Below are 10,035 nucleotides of genomic sequence, written 5' to 3'. Positions count from 1 at the left end.
GGGCTAGAAAAGCACTTGTCTTTTTCCTGGGCACTGTCAATGCTCATCAAAATAACCACACCATGGTGTTGTCGACTCACAAAACAAGGACACAGCTCTGAGCCCAGCTCGAAACCACCCCCAGGATATAGCCAAGTCAGCAACGTCCCTGCTCTCAAATCAACTCTGTCCGGACAAAAAGATTTAGCCAATCTTCCCCTTCCAACGCAGGAACCCCTAGGCAGATGCTGTTGGGGTGACAACCTTCCCAAGAGCAATCCCCTCCCGGTCCAGATGACCAGCTCCCCCAGACCACCTTAAACTCAGGCCCGGATGGAATAAATGCACACTCCACCAGAAAATGAAGGAGGGCTCTTGACATGAGGACTCCAACTGGGCTTTATTACAGGAACAGCAGAGGCTCTAGGGAAGGTAGGGTCCAGGTGAGGTGGAGAGTATGACTGGCTGGAAGGCTCACAACCACAACTGAAGGGTCTCTGGACCTTTCAAGGGTATCTCAAGAAGCCAGAGAGAGGGTGCTGATCTCTCCCACAGAAGCACAAGACACCCAGGCAGAAGGCACTGACAGCCCCAAGCAGGGGAGGGGACCAGGTATGTAACTGGGGAAAAGTGGGAGGGGTTGGAACACAAATAAACCAACAGGGTTAGGGGAGAAGAGAGGAGCTGGGATGGGGTGATATGACCACAGCCAATGGGGACAGAAAGAGGAGTGGTTCTGAACAGAGGCCAATGGGTGAAAAGAAGGTACAGAGCCTTCTAGAACAGGGGAGGGAATACTATTGGAGTGCCAAAGCTAGATTTACATAATGAAATGGAGAGTCTTGGGAAAATTTCAGTTTCTCACCCTGAACTGGAATGGAGTTTCTTCCCCGGGCATTCCCACTTCAGTGCCTGACCCATGGCCTCCCACATTCCAAGTGGATACTTTTCTTTGCACCACACTCAAAGGCCAACACCAACTCCTCTGCCCTAACAAACTTTTTCTGTCTCTTAGAGTCTGGTAACAAACTTGCAAACATTGGCCAAAAACAGAGCTCACAAAACTGTCAGTGGAGAAAGCTCTTTGCTACCTACAATTTCAATTGCACCCATCAAACTACAAACACCCACCCTGCTATTACCACTTTCCTTCTCAGCTCTAGTTACCATCGTTAGCCTTCAGTCTCTGAGTCAGGATCCAAATGGCACTAGGGTCTGCTCAGGCACAAAAGCTACAAGGGACAAAACCCTGTCCTGCAGAGGCCTGGCCTCTGCATTCCCGCTGACAGTTCAACAACTCTAACCCAGAGGACTGCCTGTTGGGAAAAGCCTTTCAATTCACTAAGACCACCCAAAGTGCCCATCCAAACTTTGCCAAGGAGAAGAAGATCTAGGAGCCCATCTCAAAAGAAAAGGCAGCCCCTCCAAAATACAAAGCATCCAGGGCCTGATCCTATAGAAAGATGTCAGAACACTGCTATTGGGCATTAGCTGCATGGGGCACTAGATATGCTGCACGCTAAGACCCAGCCCAGCTCTTTACCTTGTCCAAAAGAAGTGTGCTTGCAGAATTTCAAGAAGGCTGCCTTGAGGAAGTGGAAAACATATGCCAAATGGATTCTTTCAGGAGGGAGACTGCCTTCCAAAGATGGATACCAACTTCATGATTGTACAAATTGAGTCAGTGCTTCCAAACCAAATATGCCAGGATAGAAAGTTACTGCTGCCCTTAAGCTGCACAATACAGCTTCTTATCTGCACCTCCAACACTGGGGCTAAGTTCTTTCCTTCCCATGAGAAAACATTGCTGTTCTCCTTCAGGAACTTACCAAGCAAAAGTTGCATACCACGTCCCATACTGACTCTGTCCAACAGTGGCTCCTACACAGAAGGGGCCAGGACAGAAATGTCTTCCTGGACTATACCTCCCCACGGTACCTTATCAGCTGCCCTACCAACATTGCCGCCATAACTTTTGCTTCCTATGGAAAGGCACTCCATGTCACTTGGCTTTGCCTTGCCTCCAGTACTGTGCCTAGTTTTCCTAGCCTACCCTAGCTTTGCTTCCTTGCCTATGTCTGCCTCGCCTAGCCCTACAAATAACTTCCTGGCTTGGCTTTGCCTTGCCTACCACTCTTTGCCTTGCCTTCCATGCAGGTAAGGCAATGCAAAGTAAGTGTAGGCAATTGTAGGCAAATCAAGGGAGAGGTTGGCAAGGCTGGAGCTGTGAGGGGAAAGCAAATGGAGTGGTAGGTGAGAAAAGTCCCAGAAGTTAGAGGCAAGGCTGGGCATAGGAAGTAATGTTAGCAGAAAGGGCTAGGCAAAGCAAAGCCCCAGAGGAAAACTGTAGGCAGGTCAAATGTGGGGCATGGGCATGCAAGGGAATGCAAAGCACTGGAGGATCAGCAGGGCAAGGCAAGGAAAATGTTGGGTTGCCAAAGCAAGGCAAGTGGCAGGTACATTCAAATATTGCTGGTACACAAAAGTGGCCAGGTTAGACCGCTCTGTCCAGCCTTGATCTTGCATGGGCCATCGCTAATCTGCACTATGACACTTGCATTACCAGCTTTCCTTTATATGCAAAAGAATTGTCATTCTGGTCCTGAAGCCCAAGGGTGAAACCTGAATTTTGCATCCAAAATTCAAGACATGCAAGGTCAGAACAAAGCTGTCAGGACAGATAGGTGTGCTTGCATGTGACTTCCTCTGGGCTTCCTCCCACATGCTCCTGAAACATTGGGGCCTTGAGAAAAAAAAGCCAGTGAAAGCCTGGAGAATCCTGGGAGAAGCAGGCAGGGCAACGCAAGTTGAAGAAATTCCACAAAAGGAGATTTTTGCCATCGGCACACTATATACAGTCGCGAACAGGACGGGACACTCGAAATTAGTGCCGTGTGCTGTTTATTTCAAACATCAATCTCAGTACATTGTCAGGACAATGGAGACTACAGATGTTAACAGCTCACTGATTCAAACAGAATGCCAAGGAAATGTAATGTTACAGCGTAGCATAAAGCCATCTCAGTCCAAGTTTCAGCCAATCACACATAGAGCAAAAACATATTGACAATAATTCTATCCAACATATGAAGCACACGTAACTGTAGTTAACACAATAGAGGCTTTTTCTCTAACACAGTGGCTCGTTTATGAGAGACGACGCACAAAGACTCATTCATATTAACCTTCTAAAGATGTACATTAAATAAACTTGTTGCAACCTAAAAGGGCAAATCACAGAAGCTTATTGTTCTATTTCTCACGTCTGCTCTACAGCTTAGAAAACCTTTCTGCTGCATTAGCACTGTTCACAAATCTGCTGTCTGAGGCCTGTCTTTTTTACCACTTTCTCAAAACCCTCTAATTTTATAGATCCCAACAGAGATGTGTTGAATTCCAGGTGGGGGACAGGTGAGCAACGTCATGCAAGGCAAGGAAGGCGTTCAAGGGCAAGGCAAGACAAGTGGTGTCTTTGCCAGACAACACAAAAGAGAGGGAGGCAAGGCAATAAGAGTCCTAAAAGAAGAAGGAAATGAAAGATTGGAGCTGGTCAACTGGGAAGGAAAAGGAGGGCAGGTGAGCAAGGCACTGGGTTGGTACAAAGGGCAAGGGAAGGACGTGCATGGGTCAGGAAGGTAAAGGAGTGGTCAGGAATGACAAGGAAATGCAAGATTGGGTAGGAAAGGCAAGGCAATATAGGGGAGGGGTAGGCAACACAATGGGTGTCTTAAGAGGAAATGTCCATGCACAGCAAAGCCAAGAGAAAATTGGTAGAAAGTTCAAGGTAGGGGATGAGACAGAGTGAAAAATCCCCCAGAGTAAAAATCCATTTTGAATTAGGTGAAATGTCTAGGAAGGGTGAAAAGTCTGTAAGGCCAAAGCTGAAGGGAAAACTGCAGGACAGAGATAATTAAGAGACAGAGAGAGACAGAAAAGAAAAACAGAAACTGCTGCAAGGGCAGGCCGCCCTGACCCAGGAATTCTTTTTGATAAAGAGGAACTGATGATAAATGTCACACAGAGTCCATAAGTATGAATATGTATGAACCTATTGTGAAACTGTATGCATATGTATTGGGAACGAGAGATAAAAGGAGATCTGAAGTTCTCAGAGGCATGCATGCCCTTTTAGGGAGAGAAATCTCCGCATGTGTCCAGCACTGCAATAAACAAACATACCAGCTTTACAACTTTTACAAAGTTGTGGAGTTTTCTTCTTTTCTCTGCAAAACATTCTGGCAAGCCAGGCAGGAGTTCTCTGTCCCCGCAGGGGCAGGGGGGATAGACGGACCTCCAAGGTGCACCCTAAGATTTTTTTTCCTAGTGGGGCTCCGCTCGTCTCAACTTGCCTCCTACAAAGACAGACAAGGACCTGCTGGCCTGCGGAGGAGGATACGGTATGTACTGAGGGGTCCCCGGGGAAAAAGAGAGCTAGGGAGTAAATCACTTAGAGACGTCTGGGTGCAGCTGATGGAGCAGCTGGATTAGAGATGGGGGGTTCATTGTCTGATAGAACAGACCGCTAGCGACCCTGGGGGTGGATCGAGTGGACCTCTATGTGTGTGTGTGTGGTGTGTGTGTGTGTGTGTGTGTGTGTGTGTGTGTGTGTGTAGTGTCCAGACACTGTATCAGGGGTTCATTGTTCTGATAGGGCAGACCGCTAGCGACCCTGAGGGTGGGTCGAGTGAATCTCTATGTGTGTGTGTGTGGTGTCCAGACACTGTATCATTGTATAGTTAATGCATTGTGTGGTTAATGTTAATGTGTCTGTAATCATGCAAGTGTGTGGTATATGAAAGAGAAAGCAAACAAGTGAGTTCACCAAGGGCGCGGAGGGGTGAGTACTACCCGTGTTTGAAGCAGCTGAGTGAGGCCTGAGGCGCCAGCTGCAGCAGGCTGTGGGGGCAGGGAGTGCCCCGCAAAGAAGCGGAATGAGTAGAGGAACGTCTGTGATGGTATTTATTATGTTTAAATGTAGTGATTTGTGTAGATTTGGTACATTTTAACCACGAGTAAAAGCTCAGAGAGTTTGGACTTGATCTCTGGACTGTGTGCTGTTATTTTGATTGATTGTGTCCAGGGAAAACTGATGTGAGTAAATCTGAATTATGGTATGCTGTGTTGTGTTGAGAAAAGTGGGCGCTTTGAGAGATATGCCCTTTCCCAGTGATTTTGTGTGGTGATTTTCTTCCACTGCATTGTGGTAATTTGATTCTCGGATTGTATAGTGGTGTTTGTGGAGATTTTAAGATTTTGTTTGCAACAAGAGTATCATTTTACACAGAAGAACAATAGTATGGTGATTTATGTTTGACTATAGTAAAGCGAATTAAAGGAATTCCAAGAATTCTCCCCCCCACAGCAATTCAAGCCTTGGCTCTAGTGATTTTGAGATAAAGGAGGGGGGTGCATGTGTCTGTGGGCATATCAGAGTTTCTGCTGTGACAAGCACAGCCTTTTTGCAAGGCAGTAAAACAAGTGTAAGTAGACACAGTGTTTAATTAGATTGTGCAAGAAGAGAACTAGAAAAGACTAATATTTTGTAAAACAGAGTTTAGATAGAAGAGATGAATGAATTTATGAGACTTCAGCTAGTACTATAGTAAGTCTGGACTGGGAACAGCCTGCTGTAGGAGATTTAGAGTTCTCAGTAATAAACGGAATAGCCTGCTTCTGGAGGCAATTCCTGTAAGCCTTTAGTGCATCAAGAAGCTGGTACGCTGCGTTAGTATTATTGCAGTGCAGAGTTTGTGAGAGATGCTGGTATTGCTGTTCTAATAAGCATCAGGGCACATGCCCCGAGTGTAAATTAAAGTTTTCTGATCAAGCTGATTCAGAACCTAAGATCTTAAAGCTTGTGTGTAGGAAATCACATCTGATACCTGCCACCTGGAGCTGTGTGTGGGAGTGTGAGAAGAAGACTAAGAAACTACTGTGAAGCTTTGTAAAGAGAAGTTTCGGTGGAAGCGAGATAGGGCAAGGAGAAAGAGATAATGAGACCTGACCAGAGCAAAGAGGATCCTAAACTAGCTCCTTTTAGGAGGAACTCACTGGGAGAAGGCTGCCAGTAGGAGCAGCTCAGAAAATAAAAAGATTTACAATACTTCATTCCAGTTAATACTGTTTTAAAATAGGAAGGTAAACAGGATGGGGTTTTGTATGCTGATATGTCTTTTTGTTTTAAGAAATCACCCAGAATGGCAAAGAGACTGTGAGATCAGACCACCCTCTGGTCTTGGCCCTTGAAAAGGAAAACAAGGCAAAGAGAAAGCAAATCAAGCATGTTGTTCAGCATGCAGCATAAGATAGCAACGTATGAAGTCAAACACAGATTATCATGCTAAAATGCAAAGTGATTACAGCTTGCAAAATGAGTATATATGATTTGTTAAAGGCTCCTCCTAAGGTAAGGGAGGAAGGATAAAGATGACCTTCCCCAAAAGAGAAGAAGACTTAGGCTCCAAAAGTATACCCACTCGAATCCATCCTCCTCCCCCCTCCTGGCAGTTCAATTTCATCCAGAACTAAGATGTAACAGACCCCTCTGCAAGAGGCAGTGAGATCAGAAGAAGGAAAAGGGTAGAATTTTAGTCGACACAAGGGCCATATATTCAGTTTTAAATAAAGCTTTAGTACCTGTGGAGAATGTTTATGTTGTTGTGTGGAGAACAGCTGGCCAGTCTGAGAAGGTATACTTTTGCAAACCTTTTAAGTAACATGTGTATTATGTGTACTTACAAGTTTTTGTACAATTTGCTGAATTCGCTAAACATTCTCAAATGAGAAAGGTTACTCTGGAGGCAAATGATATAAAGATGTTAGGCTTAACATTAACAGCCATTGAAATCAAGAAAGACACTAGTAAAGAGATATTACAATAAGTAAATAAGTGTTTTCGAGGGTATGGGCCTCTGCTGTACCAGGGAGAGTGAAAAATGCCCCTGCATAGTAACCAAGCTTAAGGAAAGAACACAACCAGTGAGAACTGAGCAGTACCCTCAAAAGGAAGATAGAGAAGGAATCAGCCCAATAATTGTTAGTACTAGATTGAAGGCTGTCAATAAGATAACACAGAATTTATACTCTGGTAGCAAATCCATATACTTTACTAACTTGTTTAACACCTGAGCTAACCTGGTTCACTGTTTTAGGCCTAAGAGATGCCTTCTTTTGCCTCCCTTTCCATGAAGCCAGCCAGAAAATTTTTGCATTCAAACACAGCTCACATGGTCCATGTACCTGAAGGCTTCAAAAATTCCCCACTCCGATTGGAGAACAACTTGCAAAGACCCAGAGTCCCGGGAAGCTCCACAAGAGGAAAGGAATCTGTTGCAGTATGTGGATGATCTTCTAGTAGCCACTCGGACGAGAGAAGCATGTAAGCATGTGTGGTGTGGACGGTAAGCCTTTTGAATTTCCTAGGACTCTAAAGATACAGAGTATCAAAGAAAAAGGCACAGATAGTGAAACAGAAAGTAATCTACCTGGAGTAAGAAGTGAGTGCTGAGCAGCAGACTTTAAGGCAGGGAAGCCATATGCCAAACTTCGAAATCCCAGACCACGAAAGAACTCCGAATCTTCTTAAGCATAGCAGGGTAGTGCCAGCTGTGGGTTTATAATTATGGACTGCTCATCAGACCCCTCTGGGCTCTTATTGCCAATGAAAACAGAGATCTCCAGTGGACAAAAGGAGCCACACGGGCCTTTCAACAGCTAGAGAGTGCCCTCATGTCAGCTCCAGCGTTGAGACTTCCAGATGTAAGTAAACCATTCTTTATATTTTTCCATGCAAGGAATTGCCCTGGGACTCAGGACTTCGGTCCATACCAAAGGGCAGTTGCTTACTTCTCTAAGCAACTAGATGCAACAGCCAAAGGATGGCCAGGTTGCCTCAGAGGTGTAGCAGCAGTTGTGCTGAATATTCAAGAGGCACCCAAGTCTACCCTAGGACAAAAATGACTGTGCTAGTGTCCCACACAGTGTCTGCAGTACTAGAAGTAAAGGGTGGCCACTGGCTTTCACCAGAGAGGTTTCTGAAATACCAGGCCATCATTGCAGAGCAAGATGATGTAGAGATAGTGGTGACTAATATTGTCAGCCCAGCTTCTTTTCTCAGTGGATCGAGGAGAAGCAGTACACCATGATTACCTAGAAACCATTGAAGCTACCTACTCCAGCTGCCCAGACTTAAAGGACACTCCTTTAGTTGATGCAGAGACCTGGTTCACTGATGAGAGTAGCTGCATTGCCAGTAGAAAGCAACATGCAAAGTACACAGTGACTACCTGCAGAGAGGTAATAGAGTCGGGACCCTTACCAACAGGTACCTCTGCACAGAAGGCTGAGATAAATGCATTGACCCATGCCTTAGAAACAGCAAAAGGCATTCAGAGTCGGGCATGCACATGGAGCCATCTGGAAGGAGAGGGGACTGCTAACTTCACAAAGGAAGAAGAGACAATTGGGCTGCTGGAAGCAGTTCAGCTACCTGAAAAAGCATATTAAGCACCAGAGAGTGAGCTTAAAATTGGAGAAAAAAAATGAGCTGGCAGATGGAGGGGCAAAGAAAGCAGCAAAGAGCGAGGTAATTATGGACAGATTTTCCTCGAAAGTAAGCCATAATACAATGATACTAATCAAAAGAGATGTACAAAAGAGACAAGGGGTGGGCTACCATTGAAAGAGAGCTAGTAATCCCTTCCCATTTGCATGGTTACTAGTGAAGGAAGAGCACTAGAAAACACACTAGGGCCTAACTACTTAAAAGCTTTTTAGAGAGTGTGGCTACTTTCCCAAAATGACCAAGGCTGCCAGTGATACAGAGTGCATTGAAATGAAGTGTTGACTTTGAAGTAGTAATTTCCACAGGCTTTCTAGGACATACATCTGATTGAAAGAATTGTTGTCAGGAATTTATATGCCACTATCACTCAGGTAAGCCGACAATGTGTTCCTTGCCTCCAGACTAACCCCAAAAATACCCCTAGGCTGAAACTCAGTCAGACTGGGAGAGGCCATGGGCCTGTACAGCAGTGGCAAATTAACTTTTCAGAACTCCCAAAGGAAGGGGGGTATCAGTATTTACTAGTATTGATAAATACATTTTCAGGGTGGCCAGAAACATTCCCCACCAGAACTGTCAAAGCTCAAGAGGTGACCAGAGTATTACTACAAGAAGTAATACCACGCTTCAGAGTTCCAGCCACAATATCCTCAGATAGCAAATCATATTTCATTTCCAGAGCAGTGCAACAGATTAGTAGCTGCCTGGGCGTTAGATTAGGACCTTCACACTCCATACCGCCCCAATCAAGCAGCCAGGTAGAGAAAATGAATCATTTGATTAAGCAGCAGATTGTAAGACTGGGGCAAGAAGTTAATCTACCCTGGCCCCAAGCTCTTTCACTGACACTATTGCAAATTCAAACTAAACCTTGAGCTAAAAGAATGCTGAATCCTTTTGAAATGCCTTATAGAAGACCATATGGAATACAAAGGGAATGTCCACCCACATTAGAGAGATAACACTGGCCACCTAAATGGTGGCTTTAAGCAAACAGCTCAGAGAAATTGAGAAACATATAACTAAAACTCGGAGTAGGGAGTTACATAGCCTGGGGATGATGTATATGTTAAGTCTCTAACAGAGAAGACTTTAGAACCACAGTGGGAGAGACCACTGCAAGTACTTTTCACCACCTTCACCGCAATCAAAATCAAGGAGCAGAATGCCTAGATCCATTACTCTCGAGTGAAGAAAGCCCTAGAAGTCCCTTAGAGAGTGACGCCAGAAGACAATGAACTGAGACTAAAACTTACTCAGGCAAAATGAGTATATTGCAGTCGAGAGTAGTTCATACTTTAGTTTACAGAATTGTTTTGTATGTAATTATAACTGAAGTTTCAGAACTAAAGGGTACCTCTATCCAAAGCAATGCTGAATGGCCTTAGTCCCAGGCTTTTAATCAGTACACTAGATCCATGAGACAACTTCCTGAGAAAAATGATTTAAACGTATCTACTGTAGTAATCCACGAGAATCGCGTATATGAGAAG

At 44.8% G+C, this 10,035-nt stretch overlaps 1 protein-coding gene across 1 annotated transcript in view; it reads right to left on the bottom strand.

Annotated features, from left to right (window-relative positions):
* Positions 1–10,035, bottom strand: part of RWDD2B (RWD domain containing 2B) — a 70,374-nt gene that overhangs the window by 23,896 nt on the left and 36,443 nt on the right. The gene's annotated exons all lie outside the window — the stretch shown is intronic.

This window comes from Zonotrichia albicollis, chromosome 2 (assembly GCF_047830755.1).
Source record: "Zonotrichia albicollis isolate bZonAlb1 chromosome 2, bZonAlb1.hap1, whole genome shotgun sequence".
NCBI classification, from domain to species: domain Eukaryota; kingdom Metazoa; phylum Chordata; class Aves; order Passeriformes; family Passerellidae; genus Zonotrichia; species Zonotrichia albicollis.
Note: the sequence above shows the minus strand (reverse complement) of the source record. Positions and strands in the feature narration are given on the sequence as shown.